This window comes from Chiloscyllium plagiosum, unplaced genomic scaffold (assembly GCF_037043375.1).
Source record: "Chiloscyllium plagiosum isolate Xiang-an unplaced genomic scaffold, Cpla_swu_hap1 HiC_scaffold_21, whole genome shotgun sequence".
Lineage (NCBI taxonomy): Eukaryota > Metazoa > Chordata > Chondrichthyes > Orectolobiformes > Hemiscylliidae > Chiloscyllium > Chiloscyllium plagiosum.
Window position 1 is genome coordinate 22,260,588 of NW_028270159.1, and position 16,020 is coordinate 22,276,607.

At 40.1% G+C, this 16,020-nt stretch overlaps 1 long non-coding RNA gene across 1 annotated transcript in view; it reads left to right on the forward strand.

Moving 5' to 3' along the window:
* The window catches only part of LOC122564864 (uncharacterized), a 108,354-nt gene that overhangs the window by 17,417 nt on the left and 74,917 nt on the right, over nt 1-16,020 (forward strand). The window lies entirely within an intron of this gene.

Consider the following 16,020-nt stretch of genomic DNA (forward strand, 5'->3'; position numbering starts at 1 on the left):
AGGAATGTTTCCCAATTAAAAATTGGGTAGACTGAAACTCTTGTCCTTGGTCCTTACCATAAATTCCATTCGTTGATTAGAATTGATCAGTAAATATAAAGGGGGGACTGATGTGTGGAAGGAGCAGTAAGACTGAGTAATTAACAAACTCTACTACAAAGAAAGGTGTGTTGTTTTCTGTCTCATCATGTGGCTTACACTTGATTGATAGTCTCTTGGTCTGGCAAATTCTCAAATCTAAAAATCTCATCCTTGTTTGCAAATCTCTCTAGGGTTTTACCTCACACAAACTCTGTATCATTGTCATTAAAGCCTTTAATATCTCTATGTGCGTCCAATACTGGACTGTTGCACATCTTCAATTTTGATCACTCTGTTATTGATGGCCTTGTCTTCATCTGCCTAGGCCTTAAGGTCTGAAATCTTCTCCTTAAATCTCTTTGTCTCTCCACATCTTTCTCTCTTTCTTTAAGACAGTTTTGTTCCATGCTTTTGGCAAATTGTCCTGTTACTTTATTATGTGGCTTCTATGAGATTTCTGTTCGAGCAGTTCAACGAAGTACTTTGGGTGTTTCACTTCATTATAGGTACTACACAAGTGCAACTGGTTGTTGATCTGCTGCGTTCCTCTTTGTTTATCAGGCTCTAAGCCAAAAAGATGAACAAATTCGGATCATTGCTAAAATGATAAAATAGTTTTGTTTTTCCTCTTGCTGGTCTCTTGTTCACAGTGTTCTCAGGGAGGTGATGGCCTAGCAGTATTATCATTAGACTGTTAATCTAGCAACCCAGGTAATGTTCTGGGTGACCCAGGTTCAAATTCTGCCATAGTAGATGGTGGAATTTGAAACTAATAAAAAAAATTCTGGACCTAGGGGTCTAATGATGACTGTGAATCGATTGTCAGGAAAAACCCATCTGCTACTTCGCCTGGCCTACATATGACTCTAGACCCAAACAATGCGGTTGACTCTTAACTGCCCTCTGGGCAATTAGGGATGGGCAACAAATGTTGCCTGCCCAGTGACATCCATATCCCAGGAATGAATTTTTAGAAATTCATGCTTTTACTTATGGTAGCAAGTTCCATTTCTTTGCAACATAGTGTCAGGTGTATGTGGCAGTTACATATTTGCATTTATCCAAGTGCAGATTTTAACTGATCAATGGCCTCATTATATGTCAAAATAATGATAAAATAATAACATCTATTGAAAAGTAAATTAGACGATTTTATTAATATGCACAAGTAAATGCAGGGATTAGGAATCGGCTGTCTCAGTTACACAGAAACTTTGCTATAGCAGTATCTCACCAACAGATTTAATATCAAAACACATGGCATGGCATAAAATTGTGCACCTATGAGGTAGATAGCCACTGAGCTCACTGGAGAGCTGCTCCAAACCTGCTTGTGTAAATTTTTTACCAGTGTGACATTAATGCCATACGCACACTCCGGCTTTGTACAAGTGTAGAGCTTCATTCCTTCAGATTTTAATTATTGTTGAAAGTTTTGTAAAACACAAATATAAATATTTCTTTAGAAAAATCTCCCTCTCCTGGAAACAGACCCTTCAATCCAATGTGTCCATGCCAAACATGTTCCCAAATCAAACTAGTCCCACTTGCCTATGTTTGGCCCATATCCCTCCAAATCTTTTTTATTCACGTACTTATCCAAATGTCTTTTAAATGTTGTACCCACATCCACCACTTCCTCTGGCAGCTCATTCAACATATGAACCACTCTCTGTGTAAAAAAGTTGCCCCTCATCATTTTAAAATCTTTCTCCTCTCACCTTAAAAATGTCGCCCAGTTTTGCACTCCTTCACCCCAGAAAAACGACCTTTACTATTCACCTTATCTCTGCTCCTCATGATTTCCTAAACCTCTATGAGGTCACCCTTCAACCTCCTTTGCTCCAGTGAAAAAAAGTCTCTTAATCCTATATTTTTTTCCATTTCAATATATCACTTTGTGTACCTGATGTGATATTGAATTAATGATTTGAGCCAACACTTTCTGCAAGGCTTAAAGAGGATTCTTCAATCTGTTTGGTTCAGGAGATACAGACTTGTTTTCCTGTTCACCCATGTTCTGGAATGATTGTGGAGGGCAATACACCAGAATAGCTTTCTAAACTCAGCAAATTCCAGTGTATGATCCCCACAGGAACATGTGAGTAAGTGAAAGTGTAATGAATGGCTTGTACTATTTGTTCACCACTTACTACAAAATTCAGCCCAACATGTTTCTTCCAGCAACATGTAGCAAAGCGAATAGGACACATCTAAGACTGTAATTTCTGAACTGTACAATAAGCGGTAATTCTTTTTCCCTGAGTTGGCCTACTGCATCTATGCTTTTTTTCCAAAGTAAATATTACAATGATCTCCCATTATACCTTGAGGCTTTATGTACATAGTATAACATAAACCTGAAGTTTATAGGACATAGACCATGGATTTCCCACACCTGATCAGAGACAGGTTACCTGAGGGAGATGGTGAATTGAGGTGATATACCTTCTCAAAGCGAAGGAGGGTAAACAAAAATAAACCAGAAATATTTCTGTAACCCTAAATGCAGCCACATTTACAGCTACAGTAAACAGACTGATTACTTTCCACAAATTAAATCTTGCATACCTTAAACTTCTACATTCCATGGAGATTATAATTGTACTTGTTCCTGTTGCCACAGAATCTGTCTAATTATGGATCTTTGGTATTCAAACAGAAAATTACAATCTATGCATCATGATTAGGCCACAAGATATAGGAGCAGAATTAGGCCATTCAGCCCATCAGGTCTGCTCAACCATTTGATCATGGCCGATACGTTTCTCAAACCCAATTTCCTGCTTTCTCCCTGTAACCCTTGATCCATTTACCAATTAAGAACCTATTCATCTCTGTCTTAAATACACTCAATAGTTTGGTCTCCTTAGCCTTTCTGCGGCAATGAGTTCCATAGAGTCATCAGCCTCTGGCTGAAGAAATTTCATTTTGATTTTATTATGATGTATAGTTTAGAGTAAGAATACAAAAATAGAGTGAGAAGCTTTTATTTCCTCCTCATGTAAAGGGTGGTCCGTTCACTCTGAGACTGTGCGCTGGAGTCCTAGTCTCTCCTAGTGGAAGCATCTTCTCCATGTCCACTCTATCCAGGCCTTTCTATATCCTGTAAGTTTTAATCAGATACCCCTCATCCTTCTAAACGCCCTCGAGTACAGACCCAGCGACCCCAACCACTCCTCATATGTCAAGCCCTTCATTCCCAGATTATTTCTGACGTTTGGAAATGCCGATTGTTTAACAGACTGACAGCTCTGCTTTGTTCGAATTTGAGGGGATGGTTGGATTGTACTGAGTGAATAAAGGATACGCTTGGCGGGCAAGGTTTGAAGATGATTTGCAAAATACAGCAGGCTGACTAATTATCCAGTTGTAAAAAGAGTATGGATTTTACTAACCTCAAATTCTTGTTATAAATTTGATAATGCTATTGTCAATGTACACTACCAAAATAGAGTGATCGGAGCCAAAACTCCAATTTTTGGCTTAATTTGTCAAAATCTCTGGCTTTTACAAACTTACTTTTTGTTTAGGCCTCACTGAATTATAACACATCAATACATTTAAAAATACATTACATCAATCATATTACAAACATATACAATATTGTTAAGCATAGTGTTAAACAACCTTTTCTTTATAATTGGATATTCCTATTTTTATTGATTGGTTGAAGTTTGAGGTTGTTCAATACTTCTTGCTAGAGCCAGCAGATGGCAGTGAAAGCTAGGTTTTGAAATACCCAGTACATTGAGCAACAACAATGTTATTGAAGAAACTCAACAGGTCTGGTAGCATTTGTGACAAGAAAGCAGAGTTAATGTTTTGAGTCCAGTGACCATTCTTCAGAACAGTATGTTGTACAGTTTGATACAGCATAAGAGAAAAACATGTCTGTATTTGTACATGGCCGTTCGGCAAAGAAAAGAGTAATTTGAGATAACTAACTGGTTTGTACATAATTGGAAATAGTCCACTGATAATAATCAGGTGCATTTTATGTTTGTGTCTGGTGATTCCAAATGTAGCATTGTTAATTTAAGAGAAATTCGAGGATAGACTTTGATATCAATATTAACCTGATTACCGAACTGATTTTTTAAAGTTAAAAATCACACAACACCAGGTTATAGTCCAACAGGTTTAATTGGAAGCACACTAGCTTTCAGAGCGTCGCTCCTCCATCAGGTGATTATCATTCCAAATTACCCCATGGTGCCCAGGCATGTTAAGGTTAAGTGGGTTAGCCATGGGAAATGTAGGATTACAGGGATAAGGTAGGAGGCTAGGTCTGGGTGGGATGCTCTTTGGAGAGTCAGTGTGGACTTGCTGGAATAAATGACCTGCTTCTGCACTGTAGGGATTCTCTCGTGCTTTGATCAGCATCCTCTGTGAAGAGAGAGAAACACAGTTAACTTTTCAGGTCCAGAATAACTCTTCTTCGGAACTGTTCTGTTGCATTTCTCCAGCATTCTCTGTGTTTGTTTCAGCCAAGGTCTTTTTGTAGGCCTGAATGGTCTACTTCAGCTCCTATTTCAAATGTTTTTATAATTGAAAAGAATAGGGTGCTTGATAACTTTTTACAGTAGCTTAACATTTCTTTGGAGAAAAAAGGTTGAGAATGATATTTGATAGAGGTAGTCAACATCATGAATGAGTATGGGCATAGTACTATTGGGAGAAATTATTCCCATTGGTGGGAGGGTCAAGGAATAGAAGGCATGGATTTAAGCCAATTACAGATGTCAGTATAACCAAGGCAGAAGAAGCAATGGCATTTTTAAATGTAGAATCTCTACAGTGTGGAAACAGGATCTTCGGCCCAACAAGTCCACTCTGACCTTCCAAAGAGTAACCCACCCAGACCCATTCCCCTACCCTATTATCCTGTATTCACCCTTGACTAATACACCTAACCTACACATCCCTGAACACTATGGGCAATTTAGCAAGACCAATTCAACTAACCTGGAGAAAGTGAGGACTGCAGATGCTGGAGACCAGAGTTGAAAAATGTGGTGCTGGAACAACACAGCAGGCCAGGCATAAGCCCTTCTTCAGGAATGAGCAAAATGTCAATTCTCCTGCTCCTCGGATACTGCCTGGCCTGCTATGTTTTTCCAGCACGACATTTTTCAACTCTGGTACTCCAGCATCTGCAGTTCTCACTTTCTCCCAAACAAATCGGTGGACAGGAAATGATCTTTTCAGCCTGCCCCACTGAAATAGACCATCTCGTGTATCACAGTCAATTGCCATCCAACTAGGATCACAACTAACAAATCTTAGTACACCAGGGGGCAACTGGTCAATCTGCAAATGACACAGTAGGAAGCAGCAAGAATGGCCGTGGCATATATGTCTTTTAAACCTCAGACTGCAACGCTGGAAGACTTCCAAGCCTTCACCACTTTCAAACAAACCAGAAAACTGATACCCTGATAAAGAGATTGTAAACAAATTGTCTTGTGACCTACTGAACATCCACTTCTTTGATGGAATCCTGCAATTATTCTACCTATTGATACTACCTAGACTAGCTCTCAGGAGTGAAAATGCCTTCTTCACTGGGACTGTAATACCACCTTCCCCAAGATACGTCAAATCAATTAAGTCAAAACCATCCCTAGAAAATGGGCAGTATCTTTGTTAATTGTATTTTTCCACAGCTTTGTATACTTGCCTGAAGCTCAGTCTCAGAAGACCACCTCCTATTGCCATCTGTTTAACAATCTGTTTACCCACTTCATTGGTCTTATCATTTTTACAAGGTAAAGTTTCCAATGTTGGGCAGTTCTGGAAAATAAGTGATCATTAGGAATAATCTGAGACTGTGGAGGTTTGTTCCACTGTAGATCTTTGCATTCAATAAAGAGGACATCTTTTAGGTTCAAAATTTCATTAGCATCAAATGCAGATCCCAGCAGGGAAAGTGGCAAATGTGCCTGAGCTGTGCAGTTAGTTAACGTATATTAGCCGAGGTCCCAATCACAACAACTTGCATTTATGTAGCATCTTTAAGGTAGTTAAATGTCTCCAGGGTGGTTAATCACTTATTGATGTTGAGTTATCTCAACTTGGGCAGTAGGTGTGTGTGGGTTCAGCATCTCCAGGTGGGAAAGTGAACGTGTGTGTGTGTGTGTGTATGTGTGTGTGTGTGTATGTGTGTGAGACACACACACGTGGATGAGAAGTGAGTGAATTTGCCTGTGTCATTCTCTCTTGAAGAACTGCTGACACTTTCTCAAATAACATCATTTATTCGGTAAAACACTTCATTTTTCCATATTGGCAAATAGAAGATAAGAAACAGGGAAATGTGAAGAAAAAAAATCACTTAGATTAACTTCATAAACTACAAATCATAGGACCACATTGTATCATTGTATCAGGGCTACAAAACATTGGCACTTGCAATATAAATGGAGTTTGAGGTACAATATTGATTTCTGAGGTTTTTCTGCAGATTCTGGCTGAAAATTTATGTTTCATCCTAATTCTTTTTATATCTAAGATTGTGGATCGAAACCATTATTAAAATTCATTTTGCTGCTTCACTGTGCTTTGAAAATTTCATGTCAGAAGAACGAAACCGTTATGCCAAATTCAAAGTGATGAATGAAAGCTGACAGTAATCATTTGATATCCCTCAAAGTGACACACAGGTTTTGTTTTGCTATTTTTCATTACCCAGCAGGTTATGGACTGTGGATGTTCCATTGTGTTTTAAATTGGAAAGTAAAAATGCCATCCCCCTGATAGACTTAAAGGTTTTGGGGTGGAAGAATAACATTAATGCAGTCAGAAGCCATTGGTGGGCTAACTCAGTGTCCTGGTGCCAAGGTGCTCCCCATGTATGGCTGCAGATTTGAACCCTGACCCACTTATCAGTTTGTAAGATGCACTTGGTCAGGCCTGAAACCTCTTATTGGGAAAGACTTCCAGATGCTTCCTCAAATGGCTGGATTTAAAACTCCTCATTTCTGCCTCTAATCATTCTAAATGGCTTGCTCCCCCTGTGAACGGCTCAAGGCCCATGACTCTCTGCAAACTTTGTGTTACCACTTTGATCTGTTGTTCTCCCACCTCTGCCCCTGCTCGCCCCCACTTCCATTACCCTGCCACTGGCAGCTGCCTAGGTCCTTAGCTCTGAAATACTCTCCCAGAGTACCTAATCTCCACCTATCTCCAAAACTATCTTTGTTCGGCATCAGTTGTGTGGTGGATTACAAGACCATGGGTCTTAGGAACAGAAATAGGCCATTCAGCCCATCGAGTATGCACTGCTATCAAATGAGATCATGGCTGATCTGATAATCTTCAACTCCACCTTCCTGCCTTTTCCTTGTAATCCTTGATTCTAATACTGATTTAAAAAATCTTTCTCAGCCTTGAATATCCTTAATAACCCAGCCTCAACAGCCTTCTGTGGGAAAGAATTCCACAGATTCACAACCCTCTGAGGGAAGAAATTTTGCCTCATCTCTGCATTATGTATCCCCTAGTATTCCAAATTTCATGCTCTGGGGTGTTCGACTACATCACTGGCGCTACAACAAGCTGTTGCTGCTGGAAAAGAGGTACTGAATCAGGTGAAAATTCAAATAATTAGGCAAAAATTCTTTAGCCTTTTTCAGTCTTGCTCAGGTAGCTTTCAAAGCAACCTACAAGCGATGCTGAAGGTATTGAAAGCCAAAGTACCTGAGTGTGCTGTCAGGCCTGACAGCAGCACTTGGAGCTCCGTTGTGTGCCTGAGATAATTTCAAAGCAGGTGGGTACTGAAGAAAGGGCACAAGCGCTTTGTCAGTGCACATGTTACTGACAGGTCACGATGTTAAACAACTTCTATCCAAGGCAGTAATTTCACTTAAAAAGGCGGAGGCATCATGATTAGAAATGGTTTTCTTGACCTCAGAGAGATGATCAAGGTAATGATAAAATTTCAAACAATTTTTCTAATCAAAGAGTTTCCTGTTTAAGTTGTAATCTTTTCTGAAAGTAGTCTTTGTTACCTGTTGTCCTGCTCACTTGACTAAAAAATTCCTTCCAACTGAGATAATGGGGCCACTTAGGGAAGGCTTGTGATGTTCAAGGGTGGTGGGGGTAGGGAGTATATTTAGTTTGGTTGGTAGGGCATAGAATCCAGTACTCAAATTCATTTTGCCAGGTTATTGTCTGATGTCAGTCTATTATATTGGCATATTAACAATAAATGTACTTTTGTAAAGGTGTTTTTAATGTCAATCTTTTTTTGCCTCATAACCCGCCACTTTGTCAAAATTAAATTGCCAGGGGTCTTTAAGAAGTTGAATGTGGAAGAGATGTGTGATTACTGTTGGCCACAGTTCACTAAGAAGAAAAGGCACTTCTAATTTTCTTAACAGTGCAGCAACACTGTCACATATCAATCAATGAGTACATACATTGCCCTATGTTGGTGCAGAATGTGGAGGTCTAACTTATTGGATATCTGAGCACACAACTGGGAGACACCTTTGGAATGGAATTGGTTTATACCAACATGCAGGATAAATTTGATCTGATATGGACCAACATTTTCAAAATGCCTATGCAGTCCATTGCATGACCTGAGATCTCCTAAATACTTGGTTTTTAATGTTCTGTAGCCATTTCAATGGTTTCTCAAGCTCACTTTGTGTTGACATGCTGCACTTGGTGCTAATGGGACTGAGGTTGCACTGCAGTATATTAAAGAAGTCCACTGGTTAATGCCAGTCCCACATCAGTAACTGCAGCATTGCAGCCCTTATTTCTACTCTTCAAAGTGGATTACAATAAGCAATCATGTAAGCACATATGAAATCATAATGTCTTCTACCACCATCTTGCAGAATTCAAAAAAATCACATTCATCTAAATTGAGTAATTTACAATTATCCCTATTCTAATCACATGGATTCAAGTGAATTTGGGCAAATATGCAATTACCATCCTTCATTACATATTAGCAAGCACTTGGACCCATCTATAATCTGTCTATATGTTATTCATGTACACTTGCCAAGTGAGCATTTGCTGGTATTCAGTTTGGAGGGAGTAGCTCAGACAATGTTAGACAATCTCAAACAATCTCAGACAATAGAACATAGAACATAGAACAATACAGCACAGAACAGGCCCTTCGGCCCACGACGTTGTGCCGAACATTTGTCCTAGCTTAAGCACCCATCCATGTACCTATCCAATTGCCGTTTAAAGGTCACCAAAGATTCTGACTCTACCACTCCCACAGGCAGCGCATTCCATGCCCCCACCACTCTCTGGGTAAAGAACCCACCCCTGACATCTCTTATGTCCCCTTGTAACACTCTGTTGTACCCGGGGAAAAAGTTTCTGACTGTCTACTCTATCTATTCCTCTGATCATCTTATAAACCTCTATCAAGTCACCCCTCATTCTTCACCGTTCCAACGAGAAAAGGCCTAGCACTCTCAACCTATCCTCGTACGACCTATTCTCCATTCCAGGCAACATCCTGGTAAATCTTCTCTGCACCCTCTCCAAAGCTTCCACATCTTTCCTAAAGTGAGGCGACCAGAACTGCACACAGTACTCCAAATGTGGCCTAACCAAAATCCTGTACAGTTGCAACATCACTTCACGACTCTTGAATTCAATCCCTCTGCTAATGAACGCTAATACACCATAGGCCTTCTTACAAGCTCCATCCACCTGAGTGGCAACTTTCAAAGACCTATGAACATAGACCCCAAGATCCCTCTGTTCCTCCACCTCACTTAGAACCCTACCGTTAACCCTGTATTCTGCATTCTTATTTGTCTTTCCAAAATGGACAACCTCACACTTGGCAGGGTTGAACTCCATCTGCCACTCCTCAGCCCAGCTCTGCATCATATCCAAGTCCCTTTGCAGCCGACAAGAGCCCTCCTCACTATCCACAACTCCACCAATCTTCGTATCATCTGCAAATTTACTGACCCACCCTTTGACTCCCTCATCCAAGTCATTAATAAAAATTACGAACAGCAGAGGACCCAGAACTGATCCCTGCGGAACTCCACTTGTAACTGGGCTCCAGGCTGAATATTTACCATCTACCACCACTCTCTGATTTCGACCGGTTAGCCAGTTTTCTATCCAATTGGCCAAATTTCCCTCTATCCCATGCCTCCTGACTTTCCGCATAAGCCTACCATGGGGAACCTTATCAAATGCCTTACTAAAATCCATGTATACTACATTCACTGCTCTACCCTCATCCACATGCTTGGTCACCTCCTCAAAGAATTCAATCAGACTTGTAAGGCAAGACCTACCCTTCACAAATCTGTGCTGGCTGTCCCTAATCAAGCAGTGCCTTTCCAGATACTCATAAATCCCATCCCTCAGTACCCTTTCCATTACTTTACCTACCACCGAAGTAAGACTAACTGGCCTGTAATTCCCGGGGTTATCCATATTCCCTTTTTTGAACAGGGGCACAACATTCGCCACTCTCCAGTCCCCTGGTACCACCCCCGTTGACAGTGAAGATGAAAAGATCATTGCCAACGGTACTGCAATTTCCTCTCTTGCTTCCCACAATGTTCAGAGGGAGTATCTCAGACAATGTTAGACAATCTCACACAATTTCAGACAATGTTCAGAGGGAGTATCTCAGACAATGTTCCAGTTCAGCACTTCACGTATATCTTCGTGTTAATGATCAGGATTGAGAAATCTTGCCAGTTTCTCGATTCTTATTCCACAGGCAATGAGACTCGATCTTGTGCCCAAAAGCCCAGTAACAGTTAAAATTGGTTAATTTTTTTCAAAACATCAGTTAATGTGTTACTGAGTGGGTACAGGGTGTGGACTTGGTGTTTTTAACCAAATAAATTGGGAGGGAAAATTGATACTTGTCTGCACCATCCCTGCCTCCATTCACTGAATAATATCTCATGTTTTTACCCTGCCTCAGCTCATCTGCTACTGAACCCTCTTTCATGCCGTTGCTATCTCTAGATATTTTAATGAGCTAGTTTAGACGTGTTATGACACACCTCTGGAGCAGGTGGGGCTTGAACCCAGGCCTCCTGGGCCAGAAATAGTGACACTACCACTGCACCACAAGAGCCCCCACTTTATTATCTCGAGATTTGAACATGATGCAAAGCCAGTGAACTCATACTTTCCTCATTTCTTAAATTTAAACTAACCTCAAACTCTGCTGCTCATATCTAGACCTCACGTCTAGTCCCAACCACCTGTCACCCCTGTGCACACTAACCTCCATTGGCTCCTAGTTAAGTAATGCCTCGATTTTCAGATTTTGCCCAGAAGGCAGTTGAGAGTCTGTTGTTGTGGGTCTGGAGTCACATATAGGCCTGACTAGGTAAGGGTGTCAGTTTCCTTCCCTACAGGACATTAGTGAACCAAATATTCAACAATTTCAACAATCAGCAATGGATTCATGGTCTTCATTAGACTCTTTTTATTGAATTCAAATTCCATCATCTGCCATAGATTCAAACCTGGATTTCCAGGACATTGCCTGGGTCTCTGGATTAACAGACAAGTAATAATACCACTCGGCCATTGCCTCCCCATAAAGGGATGAGATTTTGCCCTGATACACAAAAATACCCCGAGAGTATTGTTGAAAATAAGTGATGTTTATTGCACATGAGCATACAAGGAGAAATCCTACTTTGGCTAGATCCTCTCAAATAGATTATTCATGAGATCGTTTTGCATCTAACAGGAAAGTTTTCAGTCATCTAAGTTTTCTGCCCAGTATCTCCTCATCACCCTTTAATCTGGACTAAACTAATGTCCCATCTCCAGTGTCTCTTTCCTCTTCAAAGTCCTTGAACATGCTGTTGCCTTTCAAATCTGAGTCTTTCTTGCCTGGACCTTTACTGTTAATTGCCACCAAATTAGGGTTTCCACAACTGCTGTTATGAAAATAGCTCATGTCAAATTCCTAAATGACACTCCACGTAATTGTGCTAAACTATCCTTCCTTATCTTTCTCATAGTATCTCCAAATTGTGATGCAGTTGGACATCCAGCTCCATCTCATCGTCTCTTGTCTCAATGCTTATACTTTCTCTAAATTGTCAAACTGTTTGTCCGACATCCAGCACTGGTGGAGCAGAAATTTCCTCCAACTGAATATCAGGAAAGCTGAAATCACTGTCTTCAGTCCCTGTTTCTGACTGTCGCCTAGCCACTGATTCCATCCCCCTCCCTGTGGACTGTCTGAGGCTGTATCAGTCTAGTATCATTTTTGACCCTGAAATGAGCTTCTGACCACATTCTGCACCATGATAGGTAACCCAATTCCACCTGCTTCAGCTTGTCATCTGCTGAAGCACTTTTTCATGCCTTTGCCATCTCAAAACCTAACTCTTCCAATGCACTTGTGGCCAGTCATTCCACCTTCTGTCTTCTGACAACAGGAAGTAATCCAAAGCCTTTCTGCTGTGGTTCAAACTCACACCTTGTCCATCCATCTAGTATTTGTTAACTTACACTGATACTCAACTTTTAAACTTTCATCCTTGTTTACAAATTTGCATTGACGTTGACCCTCTCTGTTATATTCACCAGCCCTTAAGTTCCCAAGATAACTGCATCCCTCTAATTCGGCATTCTCAAACAATCACGATTTGAATTACTCCATCAATGGTGGACTGACCATCAGCTAGCTGAGACTGAATTTCATCTCTGAACCTATTTTTCTCTCTATTCCCTTTTCCTCTTTTCAGATACTCCCTAAAACCTACCTTTTCACTGAGGTTTTGTTCACCGACCATAGTGTTTTCTTCTACAGTTTGGGGTCAAACTTTGTTTAACTACACAACTGAGAAGAATCTTGGGACATGTTACAATATTCGAGCTGCTGTATAAATATAATTTCTTTCATGTTGCTTTGTTAGTACAAGTCTCATAGAGGCAAACAAAGACACAAATCAAAATGAAAACTTTAAAGAAGTTGAGCACCTGATTATTCTAAGAGGGCTAATTCCATTCTCACAGTGTTCAACCATACTCAGAATGTTGCTGGATCTTAAAAAGCAAAGTATTTTTCTGGATTGAATCAGGAAGGAGAGGAAGTATAGTTTAAAAATAGCTCAAGTGAAATGCAGGAATCTCTGGACTGCTGATATGATTTTGATCTCTCAGCCAACATAAGCTACAGCAAGCCTTTCAATACAGTTCTCTTCTCTGTTTCCTCTTCATTGAACACTAATAACAATTTGATGTCTGCACTTTTTCATGCATGTTTTGTAAGCTTTTCAATAAAAGAAAGACATTTTTTAATTGAGCAAAGCAGGGCCATGCTTCCAAAAGATAGCTCTGACAACAGGATATTTTTCCTAACCTTATTTTCTGGTGTATTTCTGGGCGAGTCTGCATTTGCAGAAGTTGTAATTGTAATCTTTACTTTTTTCCTTGATCCATGAATGGTATTGTAATAATATGGCTGACAAATATGTTCGTAGTTTATGATAATAGCTGATGGAGATTAGTAATATTGTCTATGTTGGTACACAGGCAAAAATTTCTATCACTTTTTGAATTTGACTATAAATGCTGCAGTAATGAAAATAAAAATAGATTTGCTTTTATAATGTCATTGTCACTCCCTCCGGATGCCAATGAAATACTTTTGTAGCATGGTTCTAATGTAGAAAACTGTGTATGTGATATATATAGTGGCATTGAGGCAGAAGACCATCCATGACTACAGAATAACAAAGCAGCATTGAGGGGCTGACCAGCCTACTCCAGCTCTTATGTTTTGATATACGAGATGCAGCAAGTCACCAAGCCTCTTGCAACATCATCTTCCAAACCCATTCCCTCTACCACCTAAAAAGGAAACGAGCAGCAGATTCAGGGGAGCACCAGCACCTGAGTTCCCTTCAGGTTACATAACTTGACTTGGAACTATATCACCATTCCTTCATTGTTACTGTGTCAAAATCCTAGAACCACTTTCTGAAGAGCACTGTGTTGCCCCTACACTGAAAGACTGAAGTAGTTCTAAATAACAGCTCACTACCACACAATCCCGGGGCAATTAGGGATGGGCAACAAATACTGGCCTTACCAGTAACAACCACATACCATTATAGAATAATATAAAACTGCAGCAGCCAATTTTGCTCTTACAAACAGCAATGTAATACTGACATTACTTTTTTTATGTGATGTTTATTGAGGTATAAATATTGCCTAGGTCAGTGGGGATAACGTCACTCTCCTTTTAAAAATGATGTTGTACTTGCCCAGGAAGGTTGTCAGTACCCCAGTTTAACAACACATCCAGAAAATGGGATCTGCAGCACTCCCTCAGCACTGTACTGGAACGTCAGTCTTGATTTGTATCAAGGGTCACTGGTATCATAGTAATGAGCATTTGAGCTTCCTTGACTGCCCTCCCACTAATCACAGAAAACACTTGCTCCTGAACCTCTGTGGGCTACGGATTCTGAGGTGCCAGTTTCCTTGTACATGCCTGGGGAGTGAGTGTGGGGAATAAGAGGAACAAATTAGGAATTTTAAAAAAAAGTATGAAAGAACAGCAGATGCTGGAAATCTGAAAGAAAAACAGAAATTGCTGGAAAATCTCAGCAGGTCTGGCAGCACCTGTGGAGAGAAATCAAAGTTAACGTTTGGGTCCAGTGATCCTTCTTCAGAACTATTATCAGAACTACAATTGTCCAGTTCCAATCCTTTAAACTTAAGGTATGGGAGGATGTGGGCAATTAGCTGTTGGGCACCAAGAGCCAGTGCACTGGGTTATTTACCCTTATATCTCTGGAACTATCTATGGCACATTCACCTGTACACCAATAAAACCAGAGACCCTATGCTGCTACAACAAAGATCGTACAACTTCACCATTTACCTTCTCTGCTGTAATAATCCCTGTGTATTTGTACTCACCTGTAGACCGACCACCAAGGATCTGAAATACCCTCACACCCACACCAAATAATTTAAGACATATTTTAATGACCAAAATGATAGTTTTTTTTTGACTGGGTAAAAGTTGCCTGCAATGAATAAAAATTGAATTTGACTTCTCTGGGTGGTCTTCATTGGATTTATGGTTCATCCTTCTAACATTTCATGAGGGGCATGGATATGGTAAATAGTCAAGGTCTTTACCCCAAGGTAGGGGATTCCAAAACTAGAGGGTGTAGGTTTAAGATAAGAGGGGGAAAGATTTAAAATGGACCTAAGGGGAAACCTTTTCACACAGACGTGTGTGTGTGGAATGAGCTACCAGCGGAAGTGATGGAGGCACTTAAAAGGCATCTGGATGGGTATATGAATAGGAAAGGTTTAAAGGGATAAGAACCAACACCGGCAAGTGGGACTGGCTTAATTTAGGATATCTGGTTGGTATAGACGAGTTGGATCAAATGGTCCATTTCCATGCTGTACAGCCCTATTCCATGTTCATTTTTTGCTAGAACTAAAATATTCTGAGCTGTCTAGATTAAAAAAATACTCTTTAGAACAATATTAAGTAGCATTCAGTAATGGTGCTAAATGTGGGCTTTGGTCTGTTAGGTTCAATTTCCACATTGACTGAGGTTACCATGAAGGACTCTCCTTTTCAACCTCTTCCCTTGCCTGAGGTGTGGTGACCCTCAGATTAAACCACCACAATTGGCTGTCTCTTATGACAGAGCAACACTACGGTCTGGTAAAATTAATGCACATTCACTAGTTACCTTATCTATTGAAATGTTCAGAAAAATATTTAGTCTTCTCAGATATTTCATTTGTAAATAAGCTGATTGTATAAGTAGTTAAGAATGTCATACATAATTGAGAAATTTATATCAAGCTAAAAATTAAACAATATGTTTTCAGAGGTATTTTAAAAAGACAGGAAACCAAAAATGAGCAAATTTGAGTTTGTGTCGAGCCTGAATTTGTGCTTGAAATAAA